This window comes from Bos grunniens, chromosome 27 (assembly GCF_055505025.1).
Source record: "Bos grunniens cultivar Pamir isolate PY7600 chromosome 27, Bosgru_T2T1.0, whole genome shotgun sequence".
Lineage (NCBI taxonomy): Eukaryota > Metazoa > Chordata > Mammalia > Artiodactyla > Bovidae > Bos > Bos grunniens.
Genome location: NC_141191.1, coordinates 43,250,624 through 43,271,831, shown reverse-complemented (window position 1 = coordinate 43,271,831; position 21,208 = coordinate 43,250,624). Strand labels below are relative to the sequence as shown.

The 21,208-nt window shown below is 45.6% G+C and overlaps 1 protein-coding gene across 29 annotated transcripts in view; it reads right to left on the bottom strand.

Moving 5' to 3' along the window:
• Positions 1-21,208, bottom strand: part of THRB (thyroid hormone receptor beta) — a 445,747-nt gene that overhangs the window by 266,577 nt on the left and 157,962 nt on the right. The window contains exon 1 of one of the 29 annotated variants that reach the window (XM_086380843.1): positions 224-496. The exons of 27 other annotated variants lie outside the window; for them this stretch is intronic. The gene's annotated coding sequence lies outside the window, so the exon portion shown is untranslated. Of the gene's footprint in view, positions 1-223; positions 497-21,208 lie in introns of those variants that run through there. One more of the 29 variants, XM_086380828.1, reaches the window with a different exon arrangement.

The window sequence follows — 21,208 nt, the reverse complement described above, 5'->3', positions numbered from 1 at the left end:
TAAGTTATCATCTTTTCCAGAACAAGCTCCCCGAACTGCTTTCAAAGTCACATGATAATCAGTCAAGACAGAACCAGGACAGGAAGGTCCTCCCAAGGCAGCAGGGCCTGCTCCTCTGGGAACAGGAAGCACACTTCCTGTAGGACAGACACTTTCGGTGACCACTGCAACACTCTCTGCAGAGAGGGCACGTGGTGACGGGGACCATGTGACAGGAGCTCACCTCTAACTTTCCAGGGAACAATAGACACTCTTGCTTTCCATGAAGTTCTCCTGCATTTCCGACAGCTGGGAGAGAGCGAGCCGGCTCGTTCCAAGAAATACAAAGGCACTTTAGAAAGAGGAACAAAGGGTTCTACAGTTGACAGTGAAGAACCGCATGAGCATCTCTGCATCTCTGTGATAAAGGAGTTCACGCTCTTGAGTTCCCTTTATCTCTCTTTTCAGGGTGTAAAGTCCTTCTCAGGTCATCGAAGTGGTGTGTCTACAGGAGAATGAGCAGCATGTTGGGAGGAGCCAGTCCAGGCATGTGGGAAGAAACTTTATCTTTCTAACCCGGGGAACATATTTTGCCTTAATAAAACTTAAAAAAGAAAAAAATATTCTCTCAGGTCCTATCAAACAAAACTTTCCCTGCACAAGGTTCTTGTATCACTTTTGGGCAAGCTGCCATCTTGGCTTATCCTCCACGCCCCAAAGAAAGAAAAATATGTTTTGGGCCAGAGCACCAAGGTTCAGTTTGGTAGTGCTGTTTTTGTGAGGACAACATTGTGGGCTAAAGAGGGGTGTGAATATGACTGGTCCTTTCCCTTTAGCAAAAAAAAAGGATCCTGAGGAATCTAACAGGGCTGAGACGGCTTAATTCTTTCCTAGGACGTGGGGCCTAGGCTTAGTTTCTGCTTTCACTCCAAGAGACCATGGATGTTCCCAAGGAAATAACCAAACATGCAAACTAAGATTTACATGCACAGGTTCCACAGAAGTATTTGTCTTATTGGCATGAAGTCAGAAGCAGTCCTTAAGTTCCAGGCTGGCAGGAAGACTTTTAAAATTTAGTATTGTGCAATCATTAAAACTAATTCTTAACAACGTGAGAAATAACCACAATAAAACGTTCAATGTAAAAAGCAAGATGAAAACTACAGATAACAAACCATGTTAAAGCATGTATGCATTACATTTGCACAGAAAAAGACTTGGAAAAAACACTCCAAAATATTAAGAGGAGCTACAAACACTGGCTAGTGAAATCAAGAGTGAACATTAAATTTATTTTTTATTCTTATTTCTTAGTTATCATTTATATCTTTTTACTTATTTATCTCTTATTTATTATTATCTCTTTTTTCCCCAATATTTCCATTATACACATGGATTGCTTTTACAACTAGATAAAAGCCATTGTAAAAAATGTAATTGATGTATTTCTTTATAAATTCTAAATGGTTTTTAAACGATTGTAATTTGTTCATTCACTGACTCATAAATATCTGGAAACTTTGTTCCTTTTCTTTTGACCCATGACAACTTCAGGAGTTAAATTTCTAACTTAACATGGAGAACAGAAAGACCGGATGCCTTGGTGAATCTTACGCAAAGACAAAAAAGAGCGAAACAGGTTCTTACCCTCTGAACGTATTTGTATGAAGGAAAACCAGCTTAAGAGACCTGGTTTTTCTAATGTATATCTTTTTCATGTGGATTGTGTGGACCAACTTAATACTGTAGCTTATTAATAATATTAAGGCTTTAGATGACCCATCTGCAAGCCCACCCAGTTAATGTAAATGTCACACACACGCATGAATTCCCTTGGCAGACTTCCCCATCCTTACAGCAACTGATGTCGTCCAGCTGGCTAAGGCAAAAGCGAGCAACAGAGTAATCTCTGTGTGTGCGTGCTCAGTCGCTCAGTCGTGTCCGACTCTGTGCGACCCCATGGACTGTAGCCCACCAGGCTCCTCTGTCCATGGGATTGTCCAGGCAAGAATACTGGAGTGGGCTGCCATTTCTTCCTCCAGGGGATCTTCCCCACCCAGAAATCAAACCTGGGTCTCCAGCATCTCCTGCATTGACAGGCTGATTCTTTACCATGGTGCCACCTGGGACTCCCAGAGTAATCTCTACACTATTTGAAAAGGAAATGAAGGCAGTTCCAAAACCTGAGGCTGCCGCCCTCGAGCCTGGGTCACGGGACAGTCACTGTGAGTTCAGCCAGCCCACCAGCTCAGGATGGGAGACCATGTTGCACTGGCAGATTCAGAGAGAAAACAACACGTTAATCTGTTTCCTCATTTGTTTCTCTGACTTTGTATATTTGACAAATAATTCCATATGGCCAAAAAGAAAACTTCCATAAAATCTTGTTCCTAGCAAGCCACCTGACCAATTAAGAGATTTTCTCTTTCATTCCTTAATTGAGCTAAAATAAAACTAAATAAAGCAAGTGCATGAAGCAAACTGTAAGTACAGATGCTCTGGCAACAAAGCGACCCCAATCCCTCTCTAAACTCTGCTGAAATTTTAAAGCCAGTTTCTCAGTAACGTGGATGGGGTATCTCCTACAGTTTGGCAGCCTATGCCCTGCTCTTGATTAAAGTTCCTAAATAAAGAGTGTTCAAGAAGTTTCCAGTGCTATCACAGACTGGATAGAAGCTTGTTTACTTTGGAAAAACAAGAGGCATAAAGGGTTACTGGGACCTATCCATTCGGTTTTCTAGTTTGTAATGGTAAGGTATACTTTCTTTTAATGGTTTTTCCAGTAGTCATGTATGGATGTGAGAACTGGACCAAAGAAGGCTGAGTGCCCAAGAATTCATGCTTTTGAACTGTGGTTTGGAGAAGACTCTTGAGAGTCCGTTGGACAGTAAGGAGACCAAACCAGTCCATCCTAAAGGAAATCTGTCCTGAATAATCATTGGAAGGGCTGATGCTGAAGCTGAAACTCCAATACTTTGGCCACCTGATGTGAAGAACTGACTCATTTGAAAAGACCCTGATGCTGGGAAAGATTGAAGGTGGGAGGAGAAGGGGACGACAGAGGATGAGATGGTTGGATGGCATCATTGACTTGATGGACATGAATTTGAGTAAACTCTGGGAGTTGGTGATGGACAGGGAGGCCTGGAGTGATGCAGTCCATGGGTCACAAAAAGTTGGACACGACTGAGCAACTGAACAACACCAAACTTTCTGACACCTTGAGGCCTTCTCCAGTCCTCAGGCAGAGACATTCGCTACTGACTTTGGAACAGACACCCTGGGGTGGCTGGTGGAGGCGGAGGTGGGGGTGGGAAGAGAAGGGTGTCTGAACGGAAGAGGAGGGGGAACGTGGTTGTGTTCTGTCCGGGTTTCTGCTCTCAGAGAAGGGGTTTTAGTGTCTGTGAGTAAGCGTGAAGAAATCCACACTTCCAAGCTGTATGGAGACCTCAGTTTGGAACCAAGATTATGACCCCTCCCACCCCCAGCTGTGAAGGCTCTCCTGGGCCCCCATCCCCCACGGCCCCACCCCAGGCAGCTCCCTGCTCTGGGTGCTCCGGCTGGTTCTCGGTGACTCTGGACAGAGGAGACCAGAAAAGGCTCATGAAGTAAGGGGGAAGGGTTTCTTCACAGGTACACACGGATACACATAATCATGAGGACTCAAATATAGGAGAGAAATAAAAGCTCTTCCGCAGAGTAGAATGCCAGCTAATACAGAAGGAGCAATGGAGTCAGAAAACCATCAATGGATGTTAAAACTAGTGGCTGAAAATTTGAGGAGGAAAATGGCATTTGTATTGTCTTGGGTGCTTCCTCCCAAGTAACATACTAATTCCAAAGAGGAGAGTAGTATCCTTGCACGGGGAACCTGGCCGACAACACTTCAGCTGAGTGATGGAAACCAGCATCACCACCGGTGCAGCGAACTGGCCTCACGTGTCCCGAGAAGGACACGAGGTTGCTACTGTGGTCTCCCTTCCAAACAGGCACCACCCGAATCCAACATTGAGGAAACGTGAGAGATCCAATTCTGCAGAAGAATTGGTCTGTATCTTTCCAAAACATCAAGAAACACGAAGAAAGCCTGAGGACCTGTTTCGGAGTACAGAGACAGGACCACTAAATGCAACAGGAGATTGTGGAACAAATCTCGACCGAGAAAAACATTGCTACCAGGAAGACTACCGGACAATTGACAGAATCAGAATACGTAATGTTGATTAGATAACAGTATCATATCAACACTGAACTTCCTGGGCTTGATAACCACACTGCGGTGCTGTAAGAGACGGCCCTTGTTCTTAGAAAATACACACCGGAAAAAAAAAAAAAAAGAAAATACACGCCGAAGCAGCTAAGAACGAGGGCAAAAGAGACAGCAGGGTGGGGAACAGAGATCTGATGATAGGAAACCAGTCTTTTCTCCACCCTGGAACTCCTCCCCAGGACTCTCAGAGACTGGGGCCTGCTGCAGGGGGCCGGGGGGTGGTCAACGGGAAGTAAAGCCCAGAACATTCCAGTAAAGGGAGAAAGGGTGTGTCCAACAGGGTCACACCAACACAGAGACACCTAAAACACACACACACCCAACACGTACACACACACCCCACATACACACACCACACACACACACAGACACCCACATACATACACACCACACACACACACACCCCCCACATACACACACACACCACACACACCCCGTCACACATCAGATATACACACACCCTGCATACACACACCACATAAACACACACCCCCCACACACACACCATTCTCACACCCCACACACACATCGCTGACAAATCCTGCATACACACCCGAAACACACACACTCACACCCCACACATACATCAGATGCACACACACCACACACACCCCCATATATACACACACCACACACACCACATACACACACACACCACACACTCACACCCCCTCACACATCAGACACACACACACCCCGCATACACACACCACATAAACACACACCCCACACACACACACCACTCTCACACCCCCACACACACCACACACACACCCTGAATATACACACCCCACATACACACATCCTATACACATACACACACACACCACACATACACCCCACATACACACCACACACTCACACCCCCCAAACACATTGCTGACATCCTGCATACACACACACCCTCAATACACACACGCACCATGTATACCCTGAATATACACACCCCACATACACACACCTTGCATACACACACTATACACACACATACACACCCACACATATATACACACCACATACTCACACCCCACACATATCGCTGACACACCCTGCATATACAAACACACACCCCAAATACACACACACCATACACACCCTGCACGCACTCACCCTGCACACACACACCACACACGCTGCACACACACACACTATACACACACACACACATCACACACACACCGCATACACTCCCACCATGCCCCACGGCACAGGGCCCACACACAAGCAAACACAGGCCCCAACGAAGGACAGCCTAGGGCTTTGGGGAGTTTCTATACGCTCAGCCATGTTAATGTCTGCAGGAGTCTGGCTGACCCTGGAAACCCCTGAACGTCAATGCTGTGCCTGGTATTGCACTGCTGCTTTCTGGGCTGAGGGCAATAGTTCCCGTAAGTTCCTCTCCTCGTCTGTCTGCTTGTTTGTTCTGAGAGCTGGCTTGAAGGCGCAGCTCTGGTGACGGCCGTCCCAGAAGCGTGTGACCTCAGGGGCTTCCCAAGCTGCCTCCCCGCCGGGCTCCCTGTCTGCCCGCTCTCGCCTCTCTCCCCACTGCAGGGGAAGACACCCTGCCTGCCTGGGCAGACTGTGTGGGGCTCTGTTTAGACTAGGTTGTACGGGAATCCTTCTCTAAAGCACGCCCTGTGGAAATACAGACACATCCCAGAGAAGCAGTCCGAGAAGAGGGTACATGGCAGAGATGACAGGACCTGAAACTTCCTCCAGACACATCACCATAAGCCTTAACGTAGTCAATAACAATTTAAGTACCAGCGAATCTAGACTCCGGAGGTTTCTTGTTAAAGTGCAGATTCTGGCCCAGTAAGTCTAAGTGGAGCCTGAGGTTCTGCATTTCTCACCAGGACCTGCCAACTCCGCCCACCTGCTTCTCCAAGACCGCGGTCCTGGTCGCCTCTGACGTCAGCACCCGACACCAGGGCAGTGCGGCACGCTTACATCTGTTTCTAAAGACGAGAAAACTGAAGCTCAGTGTGACCAAATCACTTTGCCAAGGTGACAAGGCAAGCAGATAAAAGGTAAAATTTAAACTCCAGCCTCTCCCACCAGATCACCCTGCTCCAGGGTCCTGTCCCCTATCCTCACCCAGGTTCCCAAGAGAACAGCCGCCCTCATGGGTGCCAGGAGGGGGACTGCTGAGCTGATGGCAGTCACAGCCACGTGGGCAGCAACTGAGTCCCTGAGCTTTTGGACAGTTAAAATAGTTTCTTCAGTGTTTAAAAGAGGCTATCAGCAAGTTGTTGTTCAGTCCTCAGTCATGTCCGACTCTTTGCAACCCCATGGACTGCAGCACACCAGACTTTCCTGTCCTTCAGTATCTCCCTGAGCTTGCTCAAACTCATATCCATTGAGTCGGTGACGCCATCCAACCATCTCATCCTCTGTTGTCTCCTACTCCTCCTGCCTTCAATCTTTCCCAGATCAGGGTCTGTTCCAATGAGTTGGCTCTTCCCATCAGGCGGCCAAAGTATTGCAGCTTCAGCTTCAGCACCAGTCCTTCTGATGAATACTCAGGGTTGATTTCATTTAGGATTGCCTGGTTTGATCTCCGTGTTGTCCAAGGGACTCTCAAGAGTCTTCTCCAACACCACAATTTGAAAGCATCAATTCTTCAGCACTCAGCCTTTTTTATGACCCAACTCTCACATCCACACATGACTACAGCAAAACCCATAGCTTTGACTAGACGGACCTTTGTTGGAAAGTGACGTCTCTGCTTTTTAACGCTCTGTCTAGGTTTGTCAAAGCTTTTCTTCCAAGGAACAAGCATCTTTTAATTTCATGGCAGCAGTCACCATCTGCAGTGATTTTGGAGGCCAAGAAAATAAAAACTGTCACTGTTTCCTCATTTTCCCCCTATCTGTTTACAATGAAGTGATGGGACCAGATGCCATGATCTTAGTTTTTTGAATGTCGAGTTTTAAGCCAGGTTTTTCACTCTCCTCTTTCACCCTTATAAAAAGGCTCTTTACTTCCTGTTACCTTTCTGCATTAGAGTGGTATCATCTACATATCTGAAGTTGTTGATATTTCTCCTGGCAATCTTGATTCCAGTTTGTGAGTCATCCAGCCCAGCATTTCACATGATGTTCTCTGCAGAGAAGTTAAATAAGCAGTGTGACAAAAAAGCCTCGACATACTCCTTTCTCAATTTGGAACCAGTCTGTTGTTTCATGTCTGGTTCTAACTGTTGCTTCTTGATCTGCATATAGGTTTCTTAGGAGATGGGTAAGGTGGTCTGGTATTCCCATCTCTTTAAGAATTTTCCACAGTTTATTGTGATCCATATAGTCAAAGGTTTTTAGTCAGTCAACGAAGCAGATGTTTTTCTGGAATTCCTTGCTTTTTCTTGATCCAATGCAATTTGATCTCTGGTTCCTCTGCCTCTTCTAAATCTAGTTTGTATATATGGAAGTTCTCAGTTCACATGTTGCTGAAACCTAACTTGAAGGAATTTGAGCATTACCTTACTAGCATGTGAAATGAGCTCAATTGGATGGTAGTTTGAACACAGAAAGTTATAAATACATAATTTTCAGAGAATAAGATATAGTTTAAAGCTAAACCTATTGAGTGATCAATTTTCTGATTGTGTTATAGTGTTACTGTGCTTTTTTCTTAAAGCGTTAGCTTCATTATTTGATAATTAGTGTTGTACATACTCTACCTTCTGTGAGCACACTTAAATACAGTAAGATTTTGGAGAACTAGAGATTTGGAGTGTCACAGACTGTACCTCCAAGTATCCCTCTCCATCTCTCCATATCCTAAAAAAATCCCTGTTGATTACATTGCATATATTCTTGATCTTTTCTGGGTCATGCATCCCTTGGGTCCCTTGGGGAATCTAATATGGGAAATTCTGTGGTTGTTGTTGCTTTGCTTTGCTCCCAGAAGGCACTCTTCTGGAAGGTGCTTTCCAGAAGGTGCACAGTTCTACAGACAGTCCTAGGAGGTTTATGGACCTCTTGAAATCCTCTATGGGCTCCTATGATAAGAATATGTGGTATCCAATCTGTAGGAGGGGGCCTGCTGCTGCTGCTGCTAAGTTGCTTCAGTCGTGTCCAACTCTGTGCAACCCTATAGACGGCAGCCTACCAGGCTCCCCCATCCCTGGGATTCTCCAGGCAAGAACACTGGAGCGGGTTGCCATTTCCTTCTCCAATGCATGAAAGTGAAAAGTGAAAGTGAAGTCACTCAGTCGTGTCCGATTCTTAGCGACCCCATGGACCACAGCCCACCAGGCTCCTCCGTCCATGGGATTTTCCAGGCAAGAGTACTGGAGTGGGGTGCCATTGCCTTCTCCGTAGGATCCCATAAAATTTGTCCTCCAGAAATGGTAACCATGGGTCCACCCACACTTTCTAGAGGGATGCCTAAAGGAACAGTCCTTTCTTGCTTGCTTTTCAAACACCTGAACTCCTACTACTGCTGAGGTAAGCAAATTCTTAAAAGAAGTTTTTGCAACTCAGCCAACACCTTGGAGTTTCCCTGGTTACTCAGTGGTAAAAACAACACACACATACAAACAAAAACCATCTGCCACTGCAGGAGATGTGGGCTCAATCCCTAGACTGGGAAGATCCCCCAAAGAAGGGTGTGGAAACCCACTCCAGTATTCTTGCCTGGAGAATCCCACGGACAGAAGAGCCTGGTAGCCTACAGTCCATGGGGGTCACAAGAGTTGGACACAACCAAGCAACTAAACAACAACAACACCTTGAATCCTTAAGCAATAAATAGCTCTGACCCTTCCACTTTAACAGTCCACAGGGTCACAAAGAGTCGGACATGACTCAAGTGACTTAGCACTCATGCTAATACTTTATCAACCTGATGTGAATTCATGGTCAAAGTCATTAGAAGGGCTGTATCAGCAGGGCTGTGCCAGTGATGACGATGTCAAACAAATATGCAAACAGAAGAAAACAGAATACTCGAGGCATTCTTCAAGAATACCGAGAGTACTTGAAGCCTTCCTGATTCTGAGCTCACCTCAGACTAACACAGCAAAGACGGGCTCTGGTTACCACAATTCCAAAACATTTCTAGTTGGGAGATGAGGAGGGGAATGCGACGACACGTAATAAATTACCCTTTGGCAATATTCGGCGGTTTATGTTTTCAAATACTTCAGCATTAGGGCTTCCCTAGTGGTGCAGTGGTAAAGAATTCACCTTGCAATGAAGGGGACAGGGGTTCCAACCCTGGTCCTGGAGGAGTCCCACGTGCCATGGGACAGCTATGCCCCAGCACCACAACTGCTGGAGCCCGAGCCCCTGGAGCCCGAGCCCCCTGGAGCCAGAGCCCCCTGGAGCCCGAGCCCCTGGAGCCCGAGCCCCCTGGAGCCCAAGCCCCTGGAGCCCGAGCCCCCTGGAGCCCGAGCCCCCTGGAGCCCGAGCCCCTGGAGCCCGAGCCCTTGGAGCCCGAGCCCCTGGAGCCCAAGCCCCCTGCAGCCCGATCCTCTGGAGCCCGAGCCCCCTGGAGCCCAAGCCCCTGGAGCCCAAGCCCCTTGGAGCCCGAGCCCCTGGAGCCCAAGCCCCTTGGAGCCCGAGCCCCCTGGAGCCCAAGCCCCTGGAGCCCGAGCCCTTGGAGCCCGTGCTCTGCAGCGAGAGAAGCCACCGCAGGGGGAAGCCTGCACCCCGCAACTAGAGAGTCGTTTCTGCTAGAGAAAGCCCGTGTGCTGCAACGAAGCCACCACTGTCAAAAAGTAAATAAATTAGTTAATTAAATGAATCTTAAAAAAAAATGTCATCACTAGCTACCATTCTCAGCGACCCGTGGTCAATAAGGTAACCAAACATAAGGTTCTTTCTTGATTTGGGGAACCTGGACTGAAGATTAAAATACAGACAGTGGGCTGGTAGCCTTGAACCAACATTGTGGTCAGTTTTTCTTCTGCTGTTCGGTTCTCTTTTTATCTTAGTATAAAATAATATACAAGAGAATACCAACATTTCAGGTTCGAAATCTCCAGGCTTCCAGGAATATTCAGAGGTCATTTCGCTCAAATTCCTCCACTGGGGAGAGGGAGGATCAGCAAGGGGAAGCGACTGTCTCAGTGTTAACACTGCCAGTGCTGGGAGCCATGTCTCTTTTGTTGTGAGAATATTAATAGATATACAATCTATGTGGGGCTAAAATAAATACTATGGGAAGGGAATCCCTAGAGCTGCCTCTGTCGGAAGGGCCTGGATCATCCTCCCAGAAGTGTTTGTACACACACGCATAGATATCTGTTCATCCCTTTTTTTTTCATAGAAGAAGGACCATGATAAACCCTCGCTGGCTCACTTTGTTTGGCTCTTGGTTTGAATTCTTTCCTATTGATATATTCAAATGTCCTTCCTTCTTCTAAAAGGGCTACGTCGTATTCTCTGGACTGCTTCCGTTTATACTTTATTCAAGCTCTTTGCTAATGAGGTTCTTTCCAATGTTTGCTGTTCTTTTGCACCACAAGCCAAGCTGTGCCGACCAAATATACTTCAACTGTATGCATCATTTAATACACTTCTCTCTCTCTTGTTTCCACCACTTTTCTGGAAACTTCCTACACTAGCAACTGCTCTCCATCATTCTTATCTGTCACTTTGCTTTAGTTGCCTCCACAGGATTTATCACCACCTGAAACAGAACGCATTTGCTTGTTCACTTTTTGTCGCTTGTCGCTGCTATTAGAGTAGTAACTCCATGGGATCGGAATCCTTTATACAATAGTAACTCCATAGGATCGGAAACTTACCTTTATTCGCTGCTGTGTTCTTAAAACAGAGAACAGCGATTGGCTTTTGGTAGGTGCTCAATAAATAAGGAATCAGTGAATGAATGCTTCACACATTTTTCCTATTGGACTACTGGTCTTCGTCTTACTGATTCATAAAAGCTCTTTATACGGCAATTAAATAAGACTTTGCCATTTGTCTTACTCACATGGTTTCCAGTGTGGTGTCTATCACTTCACGTTGTTGAGGGAATTCTTTCTGCCATTAAAGAATGGTTTAATTATTATATACTTAAGCATAACATATTTGTCTCATAACTTTCATGTTTTGTGTCTTGGTTTGAAAGGCTTTATACACTCCAGAGTTATTTTTAAAAACTTGTCTGGTACTTTTGTGGTTTGTTTTCTCGTTGGAATCTTTGATTCATTTGGAATTTATTTTGGCAAAGGTAGTGCTATGTAATCAGCTTTGTTATTTTTTCCCAAATAGTTAGCCAGTTGATTCAACATGAATTAAAAAACAATTCATCCTTTCTTCATTGCTCCAAATGCCATCTTTATCATATATCAAACTCCCATAAATATTTACATCATATCTCGTCTCTAGTCTGCTCTGTTAACTTGCCTGTCCCTTCCTTGGTTGGTACTAATTTATCTTAATTCGCTTTGCAATATAGTGATTTTCACATCTGGGTAGGGCTGGGTACTCCTTTTTGTCCTCTCTCCGCCCTAGATTTCCTGTCTGTCCTCACGTGCTTATTTTTTCATAAGAATATCAGAAGCTACAGAGCCAGTCAACCCTCCCTCCAAAAGATTAGCTCATTATTTTATTGCAACCAGATTATTTTATAGATTAATTTAGAAAGAAATGACATCAATACAAGAAGTGGCTCTATTGACTCTTGGATGTTTCCTATGCTCTCCCAAGCTCCTGATACACCCGAATGAAACTCAGTTCTCTTCAATGAGAGGATGATGGCTTCATTTGCCTGCATATGACGTTGGCAGAGATGACCGGAAGGTGGAGCTCAGCTGGAATTATCCCACAGACACCCCGTGTGGCTTCTCTAGCGTTTGGCATCTGCAGGGTCGTCCAGCTTCTTAGATGGTGGCTGGACTCAAGAGCAAGTGCTCAGAGAACACAGGGGCAGCTGTGTGGCCTCAGGAGTCCCCTTCCCCCATCTGCTACTGGTGAAAGTGCTCACGTGCCACCAAATTCAAAGACCTCCACCTCTTGCTAGGAGAGGGTCAGCGAATCTGTGGTCATGTTTTAAAACTATTGCAGCATCTATTAGTAGAAAATTGGACAGTTTCCTTCTTAATTACTTCTGACTTTTCTACCATTTTTCTTCCATGTCTCCCATTTCTTACTCTGGAAACACTGACATGGTTCAGAACTGGAAAGTAACTGCTTTTTGAAGTGAAGTTTTCTGTTGAGTTGCATTACTAACCCATGCCTAAGGGGGAAGCCATGTCCCCAATGTGACTCTGGCTTTCTCTATCAGCGCCTTCTGCTCCCTCCCCCGATACCCACATGACAGCTGCTGGGATCTCCCTACCAGAGGTGTGCAGGGGCAGAGAGAGTCAACTCAAACTCATCAATTTTTAGCAATTTGTTATTTGGCATCAATTTTGTATATGGTTGGAAAGGGAACTAAAATGAAAAGTAAATGTTTTGAGAATTCATTGTGAAATGCAACCACTCATTCCAAAGACCCTCCCCACTCCCAGGGCTGGATGCTCTTTCTATTGATCCATGGCCTTCTTTTAAAGACCTTAAAGATGTGCCCTGTTAATTCACTGGGTACCCTACTAGATCATCCTCTTTTCTTCTATATTCCAGGGATAGCAGCAATATTTACTGAATACTCACTGCAAAAGTACTTTATATATGTTTATCATTGCATTTATTTTAAAAATGTATTGGGGAATAGTTAATTCACAATGTTATGTTAATTTCAGGTGTACAGCACAGTAAATAAGGTTATATATATAAAGTTTTAGTCGCTCAGTCATGTCTGACTCTTTGAGGACCCATGGACTGTAGCCCACCAGGCTCCTCTGTCCATGGAATTCTCCAGGCAAGAATACTGGAGTGGGTTGCCATTCCCTTCTCCAGGGGATCTTCCCAACCCAGGAATCCAACCCAGGTCTCCTGCATTGCAGGCAGATTCTTTGCCATCTCAGATATACATACATATACATATATATATGTATATATACACATATACAATCTTTTTCAGATTCTTTTCCCATAAGGGTTATCACGGAACACGGAGTAGAGTTCCCTGTGCTCCATAGCAACTCCTTATTAGTTATCTATTTTATATACAGTAGTGTGTGCATATTACTGCATTTAACCCTAACTTCCAGGGTGGGAATTGCCCAGTCCATTTTAGAGCTGAGAGCACTGCTGCTCAGAATGATGAACTGAATTGTCTGAGTGTCTCAGAGCTCAAATGTAGTGAGCTATTCCCACATCCTTGCGATACAAAACGCAGCCTTCTTACCAAGAGCATTGGCATCACCTGGGAACTTGTTAGAAATGCAGAACCTGGGTCCCAACCCAGACCTACCGCATCAAAGCCACATTGTAACAAGGCCCCCAGGTGAGGTGGACTCACCTTAAAGTTGGAGGAGCACCGCTCTGTGTCCCCAAGATCTTCTGGCTGGAGTTCCATGGAGAGCTCCTAAAATATACTAATGCCCGAGCTCCCTGCCTGTTTCTCAATGCCTGTTTAATTGGACTAGGGTGTGACCTAAGCATTAGGATTTTTCAAAGCTTCCTGGGTGGTTGTAACATGCAGTTAAGTTAGAACCATGGCTAATACAGCTCACTTGGTACTAAGTATATCCTGTATCTTGCCAGTTTGCTTTTTAGCATTTTTATACATGGTCTATGTCCCCAACACAAATATATTTTATATAACAGCTCTCTTTCCAGGGTAGTTTCTTGCAGAAAATAAGCACTCAGTAAACACTGGCTGCTATTGCTCTTGGTGAAAACCGTGCCTTGATTGGTCTGCTGTGGGGCCGGGGCACCACTGTTTTTGGCAAGGTGCCTCACGTGACTCTATTGTGTAGTCAAGGTTGAACACGACTGGGTTGGCTCCTGAAGCTCCAGCTGACGGTTGCTCTGGAGAAACGGGCGGAGGGGTGCCAAATGCTCTGATTTCTGAAGAAGAGCCTCAAAACCCAGAGTTTAGAACAAATGTTGTCAACACATTTAGGTTTTTGAAAAAACTGCATGCAAGTAAAATAAAACGCATCTGTCTGTCTGTACGTGTGCATCTGGTTAGGGATACAGGAAAGTCAGAAGGTTTAAAGTCATTCCCTGGGGGGTCCATGACCCCCTCAGAATCGGACGGTTATAAACGCCACCACTCCCGCCTTGGAAAACGCACGTCATAATCATCGCACTTCACCAGCCTCGCTTAAGAGTCATTATAGCGTTCCTGTCAACGGTGTAAGACGCAGCCCAAAGCAGAGACTGTCAAACCTCGGAGAATCAGTACCTAATTTTGTGCCTAATTTTGTGTTCTGTGCAATGTCTGGATGTGCCAACAGAACCAGGGGATGCGTGACAACAGGGAGGGGGCAGGCGGCGCTCTGCAGTTCAGTAGAGAAAGTCGGTATCAACAGGCGCTCTTGTCACGATCTCCGCCCGCTGCCTGAGCACCGCTTAGTGACAAAGCAAAACCAAGGAAAAGAGACCAAGACGAAAACCAGGACAGGAAATAAAGACATGCAAAAGAAAGATCACGGTCAGAGGGAAAGTGTTCTGCCTGGTTTCTGCATCACCAGTGCCTCCCTCTGTCTGGGTTTGTTTGCCTGGATAATGAACAGCAGGGCTTCTATTGGAGCTGCAGGGAGGTGGGGGGCACAGATGAAGTACCGGGGGCTTGGACCACACTGCCCATGATGTTCTCAGGGAAAAGCTTCCAGGTGTTGAAGGCACCAGCACCTTCTGCGGATTTAACTGGGGCGCGAGATAACAGGGGCCCCAACTCTAACACTAATAACCCACATCCTGGCGTTTGTCTCATGGTAGCTAAGGATGCAGAGGCAAGCCCAGCATTGACATCAGTAACGATAACGATGCCACCATTGATAATCGCCGTGTGTGTGCAACCCCATGGAATGTGGCCCACCAGGCTCCTGTGTTTGTGGGATTTCTCCAGGCAAGAATACTGGGGTGGAACAGACTTTTGGACTCTGTGGGAGAAGGTGAGGGCAGGGTGATTTGAGAGCATAGCATTGAAACATGTATATTATCATACGTGAAACAGATCGCCAGTCCAGGTTCGATGCATGAGACAGGGTGCTCAGGGCTGGTGCACTGGGATGACCCTGAGGGATGGGATGGGGAAGGAAGTGGGAGGGGGGGTCAGGATGGGGAACACATGTACACCTGTGGCTGATTCATGTAAATGTATGGCAAAAACCACCACAATATTGTAAAGTAATTAGCCTCCAATTAAAATAAATAAATAAATTTTAAAAATAAATAGAAAAAAATACACGGTGTCTCCACTGGGTGGGGGGGCGGGTAGGGAGACTTTACTCTAAAAAAAAATAATAATAATAATACTGGGGTGGGCTGCCATTTCCTTCTCCAGGGACTCTTCCCCACCCAAGGATCCAGCTCACATCTCTATGGCCCCTGCACTGGCAGGCGGGTTCTTTACCACTAGCACCACTGAGCCCGTGTACCACAACTACTGAGCCCGCACATCACAACACTCAGGCCTGAGCACTCTAGAGCCTGAACTCCACACCAAGGGAGTCCCTGGAACGAGCAGCCTGCGCTGGCACCCAGGAGTAGCCCCTGCTCGCCACGGCTAGAGAGAGCCTGGGCGCAGCAGCAGAGACACAGCACAGCCTAAGGCAAATACAATTTAAAAAAAGTAAATAAAAGACAAGTCAGATCTTGCTCTCCTCTCCATAGAACACTTTATGGATCCCATCTGACTCCGTGTCGGGCACGAAGCCCCTCCCCCAGCCGGCAAAGTCCCGCCGCCATCGGCTGCCCACCTCCCTCTCCACCCAGTCTTTCTCTGACCTCACCTCCTCCCCTTCCCCGTCCAATGCCAACTCCTCTAACGTCAAGGAACTCTGGCTATCCCTCAAACATGAAATCTCTGCACTGTGTGCCCCGAGTTAGGATGCTCTTCTCCAGAAGTCACAAGCGTCCTTCCTGACGTCACAAGCATCCTTCCTGACGTCATCTTACTGAGTTCTTCTCAGACCACTCTTTAAGACCGCATCTCCCTGCTCCTCCTGACATCCAATACTCTACTGATTTTTTTTTGTCTGTCATCCACTATGCAGTAAGGTTCATAAAAGCAGAGGTTTCCTTCTGTTGTGTTCACTGCTGTATTCCCAGTGCCTAGAAGAATGCTCGGAGAAGGCAATGGCATCCCACTCCAGTACTTTTGCCTAGAAAATCCCATGGACAGAGGAGCCTGGTAGGCTGCAGTCCATGGGGTCGCTAGAGTCCGACACGACTGAGAGACTTCACTTTGACTTTTCACTTTCATGCATTGGAGAAGGAAATGGCAACCCACTCCAGTGTTCTTGCCTGGAGAATCCCAGGGATCAGGGAGCCTGGTGGGCTGCCGTCTATCGGGTCGCACAGAGTTGGACACGACTGAAGCGACTTAGCAGCAGCAGCAGCAGCAGAAGAAGGATGCTAGGCACATAACTGATGCTCAGTAAATGCCTTTAGAATGAATAAGTGAATGAATTCAATCCCCACAACAGTCCTAAAAGATAGGCTCTCTCATAATCCTGCTTTTACCAATGTACGAAGTTTAAAGAGGCTGCAGTGACCCAAGATCACAAACGAGAAATTCCTAGAGAGGAGATGTGAACCTTGGACCATCTGACACCAAAGTTCGAAACACTTCCTGACCTACTCTGTTGTTATTTTAACCATTCTGGGCCTTTCTTGGGAAATAATAAATACAATAATTATAATCTAGAAGTGGAGCTGTATTTGATGTAGTTGGAACTAGGGCAATTACTGGAAGCCAGTGAGAAAAGGAAAAACTATTTTTGCTCCCTCTGATTAGGGTAATTCTTAATTTTTAGAGCAGTTGCTACCGTTTCTTGAGTGATCATGTGTTGAGAAATTGGACCTTCTGAAGTATTACAGTGATGGGAAATAAATCAAGGTTTAGCAAGTCCTATTTCCTTGGGGTAAGTAAGCCAAGGGCCACTTTGAACCTTAAATTGCTCAAGAATTTCATCTCCTACGAGCCAGTGGCAGGAATTTGAACCCAAAGACATTGTAGAAAATGACCACATGTAATGCAAACATGGCGGTGGGAGTCTTAAAGGATTCTGTAGAAAGTCTGTTAACTTGGCCTTGAAGACCATTCCAGCACTCCCCGATCTAAGAATAAATTGGATAGAACTCAACTCATGCCAAACACAGGATGCCCGAGGCAGCTGAATGTGCCCAAAGCCTTGGGGGCGCTTGGTAAATTATTAAGCCATCTACTTGAGACAGCTTTCAGTGGGTCAAAGTGCTCAGTCTGTAAGGCATTCTTTTATACAGTGCTTGGCCAAACCAAAAAGCGAAGTTCAAAGAAAGGAGGACTGAGACATTTTCTCTGGGGAAAAAAAAAAAAAAGCTTTCAAAGACCTTTCAAAACTTGTCTGAGAAAAGATACACAGCAGAAAACATCTTTTGGCAAATACATAATGAATTAGATAAGATGTGTCTTAAGTTTCTAATATAATTTAAAGACAAGAAATACATTGGTGGCTTGACATTTTAAGCTCACTATTAATCCACGTGTCTGGCGTACATTGTCATGTGTGTGCACGGTCCCGTGCCTGCATTCTCTGTACGTGGTTGTGCTTTTGTGTACTTTACAGTACAGCATGAATGACTGAGAGACTTCCCTTTCACTTTTCACTTTCATGCATTGGAGAAGGAAATGGCAACCCACTCCAGTGTTCTTGCCTGGAGAATCCCGGGGATGCGGGAGCCTGGTGGGCTGCCGTCTGTGGGGTCACACAGAGTCGGACACGACTGACGACTCAGCAGCAGCAGCAGCAGCAGCAGTATGCATGCATGCGTGCTACATTGCTCAGTCATGTCCAACCCTCTGCAACACCACGGGCTGCAGCCCGCCAGGCTCCCCTGTCCATGGGATTCTCCAGGCAAGAACACTGGAGCCAGGTGCCATGCCCTCCTCATAGTACTGTATAGAGAACAGTAATACAGTATCTTTCAAGCTGGATCCGCAAGAGGATGACATCACTGAACTCCTTGCTGCATGACACGAGGAGCTTACTAATGAAGACCTGATGGAACCGGAGGCCCAGAGAAAGGGCAAAGAGAGTCAGGAGGAAGAAATAACTGAAGAACCAAAGAAAAAGAAACCAGGGAGACAGAACTTACAGGGACGGTGGCATAGGAACATGCATAAAACGCAGACACGAATCAAAGACCAGCTACAGTGAAGAGTTCCGACGAGTATCCTCAGTCACCCGATCGTCATGGAGCGATGACCTCATTAAGCCGAACCAAGCAATAACGTAGGGCTTCAGGACAGAGGGAAATCACCTTTTCTAAATGCCTGCTATGTGTCGGGCATTTCATATTTTAATAATAACAATAGCTAATATTCAGTGACAGCCTTCAAGACTCAACTTCCCACAAATTATTTCCACTGCTTACAATGAGCAATCCTCGGAAACAGAAGTTAGTGGCATTTTACAGACGCAAAAACTGAGATTTGGAAAGGTCCAATAACTCGTTCCACATTTCCTAGTTATAAGCAAATCAGAATCCAATACAGCCTCAAATCCTTCTGCTTTGCCACTTGTCTGAAACAAGACAAATTATGTGATTTACACTGCTTCCCAGAGAAAGGGCTACTGAGACTGTCACAAGAAAATCTACAAAGATAAAAAGAAGCAAATAAGAGAGGTCTACCATTGCAGCTTATACCTTTGATGACAAACAACTGGAAAAAGTAGGCCTTGGGAAAATCTGATGGGCATAACTTAAATGCTGAAGAAACTTCTGGTGTTGCTTCAGAGAAATAACAAATACGCAAATTACATCACTTTGCAGTGAGATAATAACGTATAGACGTGTGTACATCTATGTCCGTATTTTCCATACCAGAAAGGGCATGTTTTTCTAATTTTACGCATCCTAGTATCTTATTTAGACATGCATAGCATATGCCAGAAGTGAAGGATTCCTCATGTCTAGTATATTAGAGGTGAATGGCTCCGTTCAGAAACATATTTCCAAGCTCTGTGTTTAAAAGAAAAATCATTTACCTGCCACCTGATTAGCCTGACCAATTTTGTTCATCTAGGAGCATTATTTCCTGCCTTTTCCACCAACAGTTACTGGAGAAAGGGCAGCATTCCAGCAAAGAGCCATGGCATCAAGGTCAGGCCTGTGAACCCAAGGCGCTCGGGGGGCGCAGGAACAGGCTGGGGTGCAGGGGGGTTCTCCCCGGCCATGCTGGAAACAGCCTGCAGAGAGGAAGCCTCGAGTGCCACAGTCGCCAGCCAACTTTGTGTCGCTGGACTCGACAAAAACACACATACCAAAGCTCCTCCACAGACTGTCATTGCTGCTGTCCAGTTGCCCAGTCATGTCCGATTCTTCGTGACCCCGTGGCCTGCAGCACACCAGGCCTCCCTGTCCCTGCCCACCTCCCGGAGTTTGTTGAAGTTCATGTCCGTTGAATTGGGGGTGCCATCCAGTCATCTCATTCTCTGCCGCCCTCTTCTCCTTCTGCCTTCAATTCTTCCACAAGCTAGAAGTGCTTAAACTACTGTATTTTATTATTATTTTTAATTAATTTGTTTTTAATTGGGGGAGAATTGCTTTGCAACCTTGTGTTGCATGCGTCAGCATGCATCAGCCATAGGTCCACGCAGGCCCCCGCCCTCTTGGACCCCCCTCACCCCCCACCCCTCCAGGCTGCCCCAGGGCACCAGGCTGAGCTCCCTGGGCCACACAGCAACTCCCCACTAGCCACCCGTTTCACATACGGGGATGTATGTATTTCAGCACTACGCTCTCAATTCGTCCCACCCTTCCTGCCCCCACTGTGTCCATAAGTCTGTCCTCTGTCTGAGTCTCACAGCGCCCCCCCCCCAAAAAAAAACCACAAAAAACAGAAGCAGTATTGTAACAAATTCAAAAAAGAATTAAAAATAAAATAAAATAAACCTATCTGCAGGAAAGGAATATTTCATTATCATTTAAAAAAATTCTTTATTGAACATTAAAATATCAAAATAATTTTTATGTGGCTTCTGGAAGTTCATGAGATAAACAGATTCATCTTGAGTATATTTTTCTCCTCACTAATAATCTCGATGTATTGGCAAAGCATTATAAAGAAACTTATAGTACTTTTATCACATTGGGTAAACCTAGAAAGAAGAGAAGAACACAAGAACTTCTAATGAAGGTATTTTGACCTCAACACATTTATTAACTAAAAGTGTATATAATGTAGTTGGAAGGGTAGAATTATTTAACTGGCTACTTCCAATATTAATCCACTGGGCTAGGCAGACATCTGCATGTTAAACCTATTATTACCTTTTCCAAACTGAAAATCAAAATGTGACTGACAAGTATAGGAATACTTAAATAAAATGGGAGGAGACATTTGAAATTACAACTGTTCTTGGGCTTAGAGAGTGTCATATAGAGTAAAGCAAATCAGAAAGAGAAAAACATCATATATTAGAAAACCACATTCATAGGAACACATGTGCCCCAATGTTCATCACAGCACTATTTACAATAGTTAGGACATGGAATTGGAGAAGGAAACGGTAACCCACTCCAGTGTTCTTGCCTGAAAAATCCCAGGGACAGAGGAGCCTGGCGGCTGCAGTCCATGGGGTCACACAGAGTTGGACACGGAGGAAGTGACTAAGCAGCAGGACCCCGGAGCCACCTAGATGCCCATCACTAGACGACTGGACAAAGAAGATGTGGAGCATATATACAATGGAATATCACTCAGATATAAAAAGGAATACACGCAAGTCAGTGCTAAGGAGGTGGGTAAGCCTAGAGCTTATTATACAGAGTGAAGTAAGAGAAAGAGAAAACCAAATATCATATATTAACACATATATATGGAATCTAGAAAGATGGTACTGATGTTCCTATTTGCAGGGCAGCAAAGGAGATGCAGACAGAGAGAGCAGACTTGTGGACACAG